Raw genomic sequence first — 14,680 nt, forward strand, 5'->3', positions numbered from 1 at the left:
TATAAATGTATTTTCCTTGTCCATAGTATTCCTAATATTATTGCATATGTTCAATTATACTATGTGTACTTGTATCTAGTACGTATATATTTAGTAATATTGTACATATATGTCTATTAGGCATTATATTTTCATACATCATGTATATATGTCATATATTATATTTTTGCATATTATCTTATGTATATATTACCTTATATTATTATTACTAAATGTACTTTATATTTGTTCATGTTTGGTTTTCTTTTAAATATTATTATTGTTTTGCTCTTGCTCTAGTATTATGTTAACATTTTTCATTGATAATGTCATTGTTTGCATCTTTGATTTATTTTAAATTCTTATTTCATGAATATTTTTTATGTTTAATTACTAATCGAGGCAATATATCGATTTAACATTAAGTCATAAATTTCATCGCTATATTGGATGGAATTTGTCGGCTCATGTTAAAACGGTATATCCTTCTCAAAAATCAAAGATTGAAAGTTCTTGTTTTTTAAATCAGATCACGATTGGAATTTAAATTGAACTAGTATTTTTGAAAATCAAGATAACACATGTTTATAAGATACCAATTTTGGGCATCGCGAGGGTGCTAATACCTTCCTCGCGCTTAACCGACTCCCGGACCCTACTTTACTCTGATTTTAACGTAGACCTAAACTCGACATTCTTTTGTTTTAAAAATAAATTTATTAGGTGTCCGATCACACCTATAAAAAGGACCGGTGGCGACTCCTGTAGCACCCCAAACCCGGCCCAGACGTTATGACCGGATCCGACATGCCACATCGAAGCATTCAAAACATTTTATATTGTTGATCCAGAAAAACTTACTTAGTGTTTTAAAAGATAATTTCATTATAGGTTAAAGTGAATGGAAGCTGTGCACCGGGTAGGAAACCGGAAAAGAGGTGGTGAGTCCATCGGATTGCTATACCAAGCTCCTTCGGATCCAATCCTAGACATGCATACCGCCATTGCCACACCTTAACGTCATGGATATTTCTAGGAAATCGATTTGATTAAGTCATTTTTAGGAAAAGTGATTAATTTTGGAAAATACTTTCATTGCGGAACCATTACTTGTTGTCGGGTTATTTTGAAATCAATTGTTGTTTTTGAAAACGCGCCCTAAAGGTATCCAATTTCAACAGTTAAAATAAGTAATACTTATCTTAGTAATACATATTAAAACCATCAAAAATAATTAAGCGGCCTTATTACATTTAAAAACCCAAACCTCAACGTAAATAATAGGATGTCCAGATCACCAGAAGAAAATCAAACTTTCGAGCGGGTGGCCACTCCGAATTCTCTCACGACTCAAGCCCACTATGGTTGGGGATTTCTGCGTAGATGAAAATAAAAGGGTGAGTTTGGGGAAACTCGATGTGTAAGGAAAACCCATTCAAAGCCCAAGTCACTCAAGCCCATTGGGCCTAAGCCCATTCAGTAATAAGTGGTACTAGGCGAGCCATTTTGATTACAATAAACCGGGCCTTAGCCCTTATTCAGATAACAATATGGCCCATAGGCCCATTTCAAAATACATGCAACATCAGAAACATATGCAAGCCCATTTGGGTAGCAGTGGTATCGGGCCGAGCCCTTTTCAGATTACAATAAAGCGGGCCTTAGTCCCTTATTCAGATAACGAAGACGCCCATAGGCCCATTTCAAAATACATGCAACATCAAGAAACATATGCAAGCCCATGTGGGAATAGCTCAACCCACCCATTTAACACTCTCCACGATTGCGGCCTTTGCTTTCGATTAACGAAGAATTGAGGCAAAGCCTCCAAGACGTGGACAAGCCACTTTCAGTACTTCCTCCGTCAATATCCCATCCCATGCATCGATAATAGCAACATGGCATGCAAGTGAATAACAACGATCGGACATGCATTTAGGTCAATTTAACCCAGGGGTATTTTGGTAATTTATCTACTAAGGGTAAAGCGTAAATTTTCACTTTTAAAGGTATTTCATAATTTATCTATTTAGGGTTTTTCATACATATTCCTACTTTTCACGTACTAACAGAATCACGTACTGAGGGTTCTTACCGAATTGGGCCCGTTGGCCCATCATTCCAATTTTGGCCCATTAAGCCCAAAAATATCGAGGGCACAGAAATCATGCACTTTGCAGTCCAAATTTTGCAGTTTACCAAAAACATTAATCGATTTACCTCACGAGCATTCGCACACTCGCAAATCTACAAAATACTGGTTTTCGGCATTTCGGCTTTTCGACTTTTGCCGATCCAGACTAAGAAAGAGGGTGTTAGTTACACACCTATTTGCGACGATATGTTGACAAGATCCACACACGAACCGCCTACAATTGGATTACTAACACGTTAATCTAACTATTCAAATACAAACTACATATTAACCCCTTACAATATTCGGCCAACCACACCTACAGATTATAGTAAGCTTATAAGAAATCAATAAACAACTCATTAACAAATTTTTGTCAATGTTTACCACATAATCATAATTTCACTGCAAGCTGTCTTCCTGAGCAACAGCCACTAAATCATTTATAAATGGAGCTACGAAACTCCAAATCAAGTGCTGTTAATTTTCCCTGAAAATAGACTCATATATCTTATATCCATAAAATTTTCAGAATTTTTGGTTTGGCTAATCAATACCAGATTTTTCTCAAAGTTTCGCATGTTTCACTGTTTGACTAATCTGACCACTCTTCATTACGAATCAAATTTCTCATTGTACAGAATTCAAAATATGTTCTCGTTTATTTCATTTGAAACTAGACTCAACAAGCTTTAATTACATAATTTATTCAGCTTCTAATTCATCTCCCACAATTTATAGTGATTTTCCAAAGTCACATTACTGCTGCTGTCCCAAGCAAATTTATTACCAAATTCACTCTTTCACACATAACTTGCATGCATGTTATTTAAACATGTATATCACTAATCAATCATCACATATCTATGATTTTACTTAAGTATAGTCTCCATTTCATCATTTTAAAGCACAACATGTTAGCCGATTTTTCCCTTTAGCATCTAAGGCACATGCATGTTCATTTGTTTGGCTCAACTTCACCTATCTTCCATTTTTCATCAAAAGAACATTAAACAACAACCATTTCCTTCATTTTAATTCATGACCAAATGCTCACAATACAACCAAAAACCAAAATATGCTTCAAGAGTTAAGGTAGAATCAAGAAGAACTCATGAACATCAAGATAGAAGCAAACTACCATGAACTTACCTTTAATTTTCTTCCCCAAGTGACCAAACATTTAAGAGCTTTCTCCTCTCCTTTCTCTTCTCTAACTTTAGGCTATGATGAACAAAGATAGACAAAACTTTGTTCTTTTCACCCCTTTTTCTTTTAATAAAATTTCATATTTCATCCATTTAATTCTTTAATACAAAAGATATGAAATTCCCATCATGGAACATTTACCTAAACCATTATCATGGAACATTTACCTAACCCATTATCATGGAATATTTACCTAATCCATTGTCATGGAACATTTACCTAACCCATTATCAATTTGTATCAATTTGTACCATAAATTATGGATATCAAGTGCTCATATTGTCTACAACAACATGATGGCTAGCCACTTCATGTAAAATGGAAGGTTTGTCATGCAAATTCTCCTATTTTGCACTCCTATTTATTTGGCCACTTCAATTTAGCCTATAGCATTTTCAAACATTTTCACATAGGTTTTATTTTATAATTTCACCCCTTTTTTCTTATGGAACAAAAATTAACTAAAATTGCCGAGTTCTATCTTAAGCTTGGGCCTTCTAGAGGCCCACTAACATAATTAAACCTATGCCAACATTTACAGAATTCCTGAAAATTGGGGCGTTACAACTCTACCCCCTTAAAGAAATTTCGGCCTCGAAATTTACCTGATCCAAATAGTTGAGGGTAATGTTGATGCATAGTCTCTTCTGATTCCCAAGTAGCTTCTTCCCTTCCATGATTACGCCATAGTACTTTTACCAACGGAACCGACTTCCTTCTTAGAACTTTAACCTCTCGATCTAAAATTTGCATGGGTTTTTCCTCAAAGGTCAAATCAGTCCTTACTTCAATCTCCTCCACTGGCATAACATGTGAGGGATCCGATCGATATCGTCTTAACATAGACACATGAAAGACGTCATGGATTCTGTCTAACTCTGGTGGTAACTCTAACTGATACGCTACTGGCCCTACCCGCTTAAGAACCCGATAAGGCCCTATAAACCACGGACTCAATTTGCCTTTCTTGCCGAATCTCAAGATCTTCTTCCAATGTGAAACCTTTAAGCAAACCATATCCCCAACCGCGAACTCTATCTCTTTGTGCTTTAGGTCCGCATACGACTTCTGTCTATCAGATGCCTCCTTTAATCGATCTCTTATCAACTTAACCTTACTTTCGGTATCTGCCACCAACTCCAGTCCAAGCACTTGTCGTTCACCCAACTCTGTCCAACACGTAGGCGTACGACATCTCCGCCCATAAAGTGCCTCATATGGAGCCATCTGAATACTTGCTTGATAGCTGTTATTGTATGTAAACTCCGCCAATGGCAAGTAGTTCTCCCAACTCCCATGAAAATCGATGATACAACCCCTTAACATATCCTCCAAAATCTGAATAACCTCTCTCGATCGTCCATCATGCGTGGGTGAAAAGCGATCTTGAAATCCAAACGTGTACCCAATGCCTCCTGTAACTTCTTCCAGAACCAAGATGTAAACCTAGGGTCTCGGTCGGAAATAATCGACACTGGCACTCCATGTAGTCGCACTATCTCTGCCACATACAACCTAGCCAACTTTTGCAAGGAGTAATCAATACGAACTGGTATGAAATGGGCAGATTTTGTTAACCTATCTACCACTACCCACACAAAATCTTTCTTGGTGGGTGTCAAAGGTAGCCTACTCACAAAGTCCATAGTAACTCTCTCCCACTTCAACAATGGAATTTTCACTGGTTACAGTAATCCAGAAGGAAATTGATGTTCAACTTTCACTTGCTGGCATGTCAGACATTTCCCCACGAACTCCGTTACTTCTCGTTTAAGTCTAGGCCACCAATACAATTCTCGCAAGTCGTGATACAACTTGTTCCCTCCAGGATGCATAGCACAAAGTCCTCCATGAGCTTCCTTTAATATTGTCTGCCTCAAATCAGAGTCCTTCGGAACACAAATTCTTCCTCGGAAACACAGAACTCCTTCGCCATTTAACCCAAACTCAGATGTTTCCCCTTCCTTAACTTGTTGGAAACGAGCGACCAAAGACTCATCGTTCAACTGCTTTTCCTTAATCTGATCCACCCAGGTTGGCCTCACTTGCAACTCAGCCAACAAACTTCCATCATCATACAGACTCAGACGAGCAAACATTGCTCTCAGATTAGATACAGCTCTACGACTTAGAGCATCGGCTACCACATTAGCCTTGCTTGAGTGATACTCGATTGAACAATCATAATCCTTAAGTAACTCAATCCATCTCCTTTGCCTAAGGTTCAGCTCCTTCTGAGTCAACAATACTTAAGACTCTTATGGTCAGTGTATATAATACACCTTTCTCCATACAAGTAATGTCTCCAAATCTTAAGTGCAAATATCACAACTGCCAACTCTAAATCATGAGTCAGATAATTCCCCTAATGAGGCTTAAGCTGTCATGATGCATATGCAACCACCTTACCCTCTTGCATTAACACGCAGCCCAAACCCACGTGTGATGCATCACTGTACACACTAAAATCCTTCTCAGACTCCGGCTGAATTAACACAGGTGCTTTATTCAGAACTTTCTTCAACTTCTCAAAAGCTTCCTGCTGCTTCTCAGTCCATACAAACGGTACTCCTTTCTTTATGAGTTTTGTCAGAGGTGCTGCCATCACAGAAAAACCTTCCACAAACCTTCTGTAGTATCCTGCCAACCCTAGGAAACTTCAAATTTCCGACACCGTCTTAGGTGGCTTCCACTCTAAAATTGCTTCAATCTTTCAAGGGTCCACCTTAATCCCTTTGGCAGAGACCACATGTCCTAAGAAGGTTACCTCCTCAACCAAAATTCACACTTCTTGAACTTCGCAAAGAGTTCCTTCTCCTTAACACTCAAAGACTATACGGAAATGCTCATCATGTTTCGCTTCAGTTTCAGAATATACCAGGATATCGTCAATAAAGACGACTACGAACTGATCTAAAAATGGTTGGAACACACGATTCATCAGATCCATAAACGCTGCAGGAGCGTTTGCCAGTCCAAATGGCATAACCAGAAACTCGTAATGACCATACCGAGTCCTGAATGCCGTCTTATGGATATTCGCCTCCTTGACCCTTAACTGATGATATCCAGATCGGAGGTCGATCTTAGAAAATACAGAAGCCCCTCTAAGCTGGTCAAACAGATCGTCAATCCTTTGGCAGTGGATACTTATTCTTAATTGTCAGTTTATTCAACTGGCGATAATCAATGCACATCCGCATTGTACCATCCTTCTTCTTCACGAATAGCACCGGTGCTCCCCATAGAGACACGCTTGGCCTAATGAAGCCCCTATCCAATAACTCTTGAATTTGAGCCTTTAACTCCACTAACTCCTTCAGTGCCATCCTATACGGTGCGATGGAAACAGGTGTCGTTCCAGGCAATAAATCCATTCCAAACTCAACTTCTCAGTTCGGAGGCAATCTTGGAAGCTCCTCTGGAAAAACATCTTGGAACTCCTTTACGGTCCTAACCTTATCCACTGTCAGTCTCTCCTCTTCTGACTGACTTACAAATGCCAAATAGGCCTCACAACCTTTCCGAATCCACTTTTCGGCTCTTAAAGCTGACACCACATTGGACAAATAATCCATTCGCTCACCTATCACTATAACCTCCTCATCCTTTATGGTCCTTAACACCATTCGTTTAGCAGCACAATCCAGGGTCGCCTTATGCTTAACAAGCCAGTCCATTCCCAAAATGAGATCAAACTCTCCGAACGGTAACTCCATCAGATCTCCAGGGAAAATCTTACCTTGAGTTTCTAAGGGTACATCCCTATACAGTTTGTCTACCCTAACCGAGTGACTCAAATGACTTAGTACAAATACTCCACTCACGATCTCCTCAGAGCAGTCCAAGTTGTCCATAATCCGTTCTGTGGCCTCCAACCAATATTCCGCCACATTCGGGGCTATACTAGACGCACCCCTAAAGATCTCCGCTCCGTTGGCCCAGAGTCGTTCAGAAATCGATCCTCGAATTTCGTTGTCCGAACTTATCCCGGCAACCCTTTCCAGAACATGAAGCATTACTTGTGATAGGGCATCATCCTCGGCACCGCGGTCATGAGACTCTACCTCTGTTGCCGGTGGTACCGGTGCATCCACCGCCGGCATATGTCTCGAAGACAAAGATCTCGCTCAAGCACTTTCTCGGCTCCGTCCACGGCCTCTTCCACGAACGGCTCTTGTACTCATATCGTATTATCTTGATTACGAATTTTTATGCATTAATTCAATATTCCAGTGTTTATTACAGATGTTTTATGAATCGACGATGAGTTCGAGTTTGTTTTCGTAGAATTGAAGTCTAGCTACAGTTTCAGTCTCTTATCAGATTTTCCTATGGTTTCAGTATCATCCTATCTAGAGTATCCTAGTAGGATTTCAGTACAAACAGATAAGTCAGAAAAATATCCAGAAGAGTTCAGAGTAATACTTACAGACTTGAGTCGGAGATTCGGAATGCCACCTTCTAAAGATCTAAATTTTGAAAATCGAGTTTTTTTTGCATTCTTTATAAAATTTTCGTTTTCAAAAATCTTTGTTTTTGTAAACCCATTCCACAGCCGTGTTGTTGCAACCTAGGCTCTGATACCACTAAATGTAGCACCCCAAACCCGGCCCAGACGTTATGACCGGATCCGACATGCCACATCGAAGCATTCAAAACATTTTATATTGTTGATCCAGAAAAACTTACTTAGTGTTTTAAAAGATAATTTCATTATAGGTTAAAGTGAATGGAAGTTGTGCACCAGGCAGGAAACCGGAAAAGAGGTGGTGAGTCCATCGGACTGCTTAAGTACCAAGCTCCCTTCAGATCCAATCCTAGACATGCATACCGCCATTGCCACACCTTAACGTCATGGATATTTCTAGGAAACCGATTTGATTAAGTCATTTTTAGGAAAAGTGATTAATTTTGGAAAATACTTTCATTGCGGTTATTTTGAAATCAATTGTTGTTTTTGAAAACGCGCCCTAAAGGTATCCAATTTCAACAGTTAAAATAAGTAATACTTATCTTAGTAATACATATTAAAACCATCAAAAATAATTAAGCGGCCTTATTACATTTAAAAACCCAAACCTCAACGTAAATAATAGGATGTCCAGATCACCAGAAGAAAATCAAACTTTGAGCGGTGGCCACTCCGAATTCCTCTCACCCAAGCCCACTATGGTTGGGGATTTCTGCGTAGATGAAAATAAAAGGGGTGAGTTTGGGGAAACTCATGTGTAAGGAAAACCCATTCAAAGCCCAAGTCACTCAAGCCCATTGGGCCTAAGCCCATTCAGTAATAAAGTGGTACTAGGCCGAACCATTTTGATTACAATAAACCGGGCCTTAGCCCTTATTCAGATAATGAGATGGCCCATAGGCCCATTTCAAAATACATGCAACATCAAGAAACATATGCAAGCCCATTTGGGTAATAGTGGTCTTGGGCGAGCCCTTTTCAGATTACAATAAGCGGGCCTTAGTCCCTTATTCAGATAATAAGACGCCCATAGGCCCATTTCAAAATACATGCAACATCGGTAAACATATGCAAGCCCATTTGGGAGACTACTCAACCCACCAACCACTACACTCCACCGTACCACCATACACTCCATGTGGGGAATAGCTCAACCCACCCATTTAACACTCCACGATTTTGACCTTTGCTCGATTATCGAAGAATTGAGGCAAAGCCTCCAAGACGTGGACAAGCCAGTTTTAGTACTTCCTCCGTCAATATCCCAGTCCCATGCATCAGATAATAGCAACATGGCATGCAGTGAATAACAACAGTCAGACATGCATTTAGGTCAATTTAACCCTAGGGGTATTTCGGTAATTTATCTACTAGGGGTAAAACTGTAAATTTTTCACTTTTAAAGGTATTTCAGTAATTTATCTATTTAGGGTTTTTCATACATATTCCTACTTTTCACGTACTAACAGAATCACGTACCGAGGGTTCTTACCGAATTGGGCCCGTTGGCCCATCATTCCAATTTTGGCCCATTAAGCCTAAAAATATCGAGGGCACAGAAATCATGCACTTTGCAGTCCAAATTTTGCAGTTTACTAAAAACATTAATTGATTTACCTCACGAGCATTCGCACACTCGCAAATCTACAAAATATCGGTTTTCGGCATTTTGGCTTTTCGACTTTTGCCGATCCAGACTAAGAAAGAGGGTGTTAGTTACACACCTATTTGCGACGATATGTTGACGAGATCCACACACGAACCGCCTACAATTGGATTACTAACACGTTAATCTAACTATTCAAATACAAACTACATATTAACCCCTTACAATATTCAGCCAACCACACCTACAGATTATAGTAAGCTTATAAGAAATCAATAAACAACTCATTAACAAATTTTTGTCAATGTTTACCACATAATCATAATTTCACTGCAAGCTGTCTTCCTGAGAAATAGCCACTAAATCATTTATAAATGGAGCTACGAAACTCCAAATCAAGTGCTGTTAATTTTCCCTGAAAATAGACTCATATATCTTATATCCATAAAATTTTCAGAATTTTTGGTTTGGCTAATCAATACCAGATTTTTCTCAAAGTTTCGCATGTTTCACTGTTTGACTAATCTGACCACTCTTCATTACGAATCAAATTTCTCATTGTACAGAATTCAAAATATGTTCTCGTTTATTTCATTTGAAACTAGACTCAACAAGCTTTAATTACATAATTTATTCAGCTTCTAATTCATCTCCCACAATTTATAGTGATTTTCCAAAATCACATTACTGCTGCTGTCCCAAGCAAATTTATTACCAAATTCACTCTTTCACACATAACTTGCATGCATGTTATTTAAACATGTATATCACTAATCAATCATCACATATCTATGATTTTACTTAAGTATAGTCTCCATTTCATCATTTTAAAGCACAACATGTTAGCCGATTTTTCCCTTTAGCATCTAAGGCACATGCATGTTCATTTGTTTGGCTCAACTTCACCTATCTTCCATTTTTCATCAAAAGAACATTAAACAACAACCATTTCCTTCATTTTAATTCATGACCAAATGCTCACAATACAACCAAAAACCAAAATATGCTTCAAGAGTTAAGGTAGAATCAAGAAGAACTCATGAACATCAAGATAGAAGCAAACTACCATGAACTTACCTTTAATTTTCTTCCCCAAGTGACCAAACATTTAAGAGCTTTCTCCTCTCCTTTCTCTTCTCTAACTTTAGGCTATGATGAATAAAGATGGACAAAACTTTGTTCTTTTCACCCCTTTTTCTTTTAATAAAATTTCATATTTCATCCATTTAATTCTTTAATACAAAAGATATGAAATTCCCATCATGGAACATTTACCTAAACCATTATCATGGAACATTTACCTAACCCATTATCATGGAATATTTACCTAATCCATTGTCATGGAACATTTACCTAACCCATTATCAATTTGTATCAATTTGTACCATAAATTATGGATATCAAGTGCTCATATTGTCTACAACAACATGATGGCTAGCCACTTCATGTAAAATGGGAGGTTTGTCATGCAAATCCTCCTATTTTGCACTCCTATTTATTTGGCCACTTCAATTTAGCCTATAGCATTTTCAAACATTTTCACATAGGTTTTATTTTATAATTTCACCCCCTTTTTCTTATGGAACAAAAATTAACTAAAATTGCCGAGTTCTATCTTAAGCTTGGGCCTTCTAGAGGCCCACTAACATAATTAAACCTATGCCAACATTCACAGAATTCCCGAAAATTGGGGCGTTACAACTCCCTCTTTATTTTAAAATCAAACTTCAATTTTCAAACTCTCAATAAATCGCCACAATTAGCGACCGAAAGCAAATTTTTACGTCGCTACAATATTAATACCAAATGAACTAAGAATCAGCCCATTTTTTAATTTCAAAAAGTGTCATTTAAAAATTAGTGGCTTAATGGACCCATCTTGGCCAATTTCATAAATTGAGCTTAGCATAGTTTTGCCGTCATGAGCATCCTCCATCCTTGATTATTCACTCAAAGGATCCCGTTGTCAAAATTTAATTTTATATTTTCCCCAACGTCGTGATATTATGATTTAAAAGGTGCTTGAAATATTTCATGGAACAAGTAGCATATCATCTAGTGCTAGCTAATGTTTATGAAACTAAAATTTGCAAAAGCCTATGCCTAAAGATTAGATTGCTACAACGGTGCATATCATCTAAGTCCCCATACTTCATTTTACATAAACAAATACCGGAAAATGAGGAAAACATTTCCCGTAAAATATTTTGTTTGAAACAAACACAGCCTAAGTTCATTAAGCTATGTTTTTTTCCAAAATTTGATGCACCAAGCATACTGTCATATGTGTAACGTTATATCAACTTATTTTTTTTCACATTTTACTAACTAAAATTCCAATTAATAGATTAATGACTGACATTTGTATCAAGACTGGAATTTTAAGATTTGAAAAGTATAGGGACTTAGTGATTCAATTGGAGAATATAGATCAAATCTACAACTGTGCACATGGTACAGAATTAGTAATTGAATTTAACTAAATGAATTTAACTGTTACTGTTTAGGTTAGGGCAGGGGCGAAGTCAAGAGGTGGCTGGCATGGGCCCCGGCCCCCCCTAAAATGTAAATTTGTTCTTTTGGCCATTAAAATTTTTTAAAGATTTTAAATTAGTAAAGGTAAAATTACACTTTGGCTCCCCCTAAAATTATAAAAATTTGATTTAATCCTTTACAAATTATAAAGATATAAACTATAAAAAATTAAAATTTTATCCGGCCCCCCTAAAAATTTATTCTGACTTCGCCCCTGGGGTCAGGGTTAAAATTTCAAAATTTAAAAAAAATAAAAACTAAATACAAAACTTTCACAAAATACAAAGCTAATAGCAAAATTTAACAAAGAAAACTCAACATAAAATCAAGTCAAACAGCATTTTGAAAATCAAAAAACACAAATTTTGTTTATTCAGATGTACACTATGACGTAAACTGACTCAATCCCATCTTCATTCTTTCTATTTTTATAATTACAAACAAAATTGCGACCTTTTCCCTCATAGTTTTTGCTTGTCCAATGTGCAAGAGGAAATTTGACTTTTAGCTATATGTTAAAACGTGACCACAACATTTTTTTCAAACAATAAAATTACTTCTTTTTTTTATATAAACGAATATCCGATATGAACTCTAACTAGAGTTTCATACAATTTAAGGCGATATTATTAGTGTATTATCTTTATAATACACTTTTTTACACATTTACTAGTAAATCTTTTTAAAATTGTAGGATCATAAGTTAATACAGTGGAACTTCAGTATTTAGTTTATTGGTTTTGGGTGATTATCTATAAACTCTTATTGTGAGTTCGAGTCTTAAGGATTGTCTATGTGTAGTTTGTGCGTGTGTGATAGTTAAAGACTTATTGAGTTATTCTCCTTCATGAATCGTACACAATTTTCAACAGAGTAAAAGATAAAACTCTTCTATGTAAAACAATACTTTCTGTTGTTGAAGAACCAAATTGACGTTCTCGAAAACGACACTTCAAAAATCTCCCCTAGATAAGCCAATCCCCTTCAACAAGATCCTACCAAAGAAGTGTAAGTTATATACATAAAAGATATGCAATAATAAAATTACATTTTCAACTTAAAATAATGTAATTTTGATTCCCATAAAAGAAAATCTTTGACTTTTTATTTGTTAATACTAACCACTAATTTATTTGTTAAATTAATATAACACCCTTTTACACCACCTAAGAGGTCAAGTGGCCTTTTCCCTAACTTTGGTATTAAAAGTTTTTCCTTAAAAGAAAATCTTGCATTTCTTCTTTCAACTCTTTTCCAACAAATACTTGCAAGAAATGTGTATATAGGGAGGAATCCATTTATATCAATGTAAAATTTAAATAGATTTTCATTTTTTGTAATTTTTATATAAATAATATTTTAACAATCAACTGTTATGTTTCATATTCTATTCATACAAACTATGCATGTCAAGTTTGACATAAATTAAAATTTTCGACTATTCATTTTATGTAAAAAAATTTCAACCATTAAATATATTAATATAAACAATATTTTATATCAATATAATTGAGATATCAGATTAATTAAAAATTAACATACATTACAAATACAAATATCTTAATAAATTCAACAGTTTAATCATTAAAATATTAATCATATAAAAATTATGAAAGAATATAAAATCACTTAGTTTTACATCATTTTTGCACATGTAGATAAACCCATGTCTACTTTTCAAACAAATATCTACAATATATTTTACTACTTACTATTTTTTTTTTAATAATTTCATTATAGGTTCTTTTCATATATGCTCTTTTTGATACAATGTCTAAAACTATCCATAGTCCCTCCCCAACCCATAAATAGTAGGATAATGCGTTTCAGCGCACTCAAACCTACGTTCTCCTATATTAACAACAATATACATACTAATCGTGCGAAGATTTAATCGAGTACTATTTACTATTTCTTGGTGAACGGGACAACTTTCTGTCTTCTTCAAATGTAATCGATTATAAAAATTATTGATTTTCCAAGAAAAGATAAGAAAAACAATTGACTATACATATTTTTATAAGAATTCAACATTGCCTTAATTTCTTGACATAAAATAAAGTGGACTAGTTTGTTTCCCAAGAATATTGCGTGTTAAAAAATCTTAAATTTACATTTGAATTTTATATAAATTTTGATATTTTTTAATATTAATTTAATTTAATTTTTATAAATTATTAATATAATTATTGATATAGTATCATTTTAAATATACATATTTAATATATAAATACTAAATAAAATTGAAGTTTTATATATACATTTAAACTACTATCAAAGTTTTATATATATAATTGTACCAAATCAATATTTATGTATCAAATTACAAATCGAATCAAAGTTCATTTACAATTTTAATATTTATCCCTAAAATTATTTATTTAAATATGATAATTGTTCTTATTTTTAGATGGTCAACATTTACATGTCAATTTTTTTTTATCATACATAGGCACTATTTTTATAATAGTTAATACATGGGGCGATAGAGGGTTCGCTCAACCGAGCTTTTCTCCATGAGGCGCACCAGTATTGTTTGTGAAAAAGAAGGATGGAACCATGAGATTGTGTATCGACTATCGTCAGTTGAATAAAATGACAATAAAGAATAAATATCCGTTGCCACGTATTGATGATTTGTTCGATCAATTAAAGGGAGCCTCAGTGTTTTCAAAGATAGATTTGAGATCGGGTTATTATCAATTGAGGGTTCAAGACTCGGACATACCCAAAACTGCTTTTA

This window comes from Gossypium arboreum, chromosome 6 (genome assembly GCF_025698485.1).
Source record: "Gossypium arboreum isolate Shixiya-1 chromosome 6, ASM2569848v2, whole genome shotgun sequence".
Classification (NCBI taxonomy): Eukaryota; Viridiplantae; Streptophyta; class Magnoliopsida; order Malvales; family Malvaceae; genus Gossypium; species Gossypium arboreum.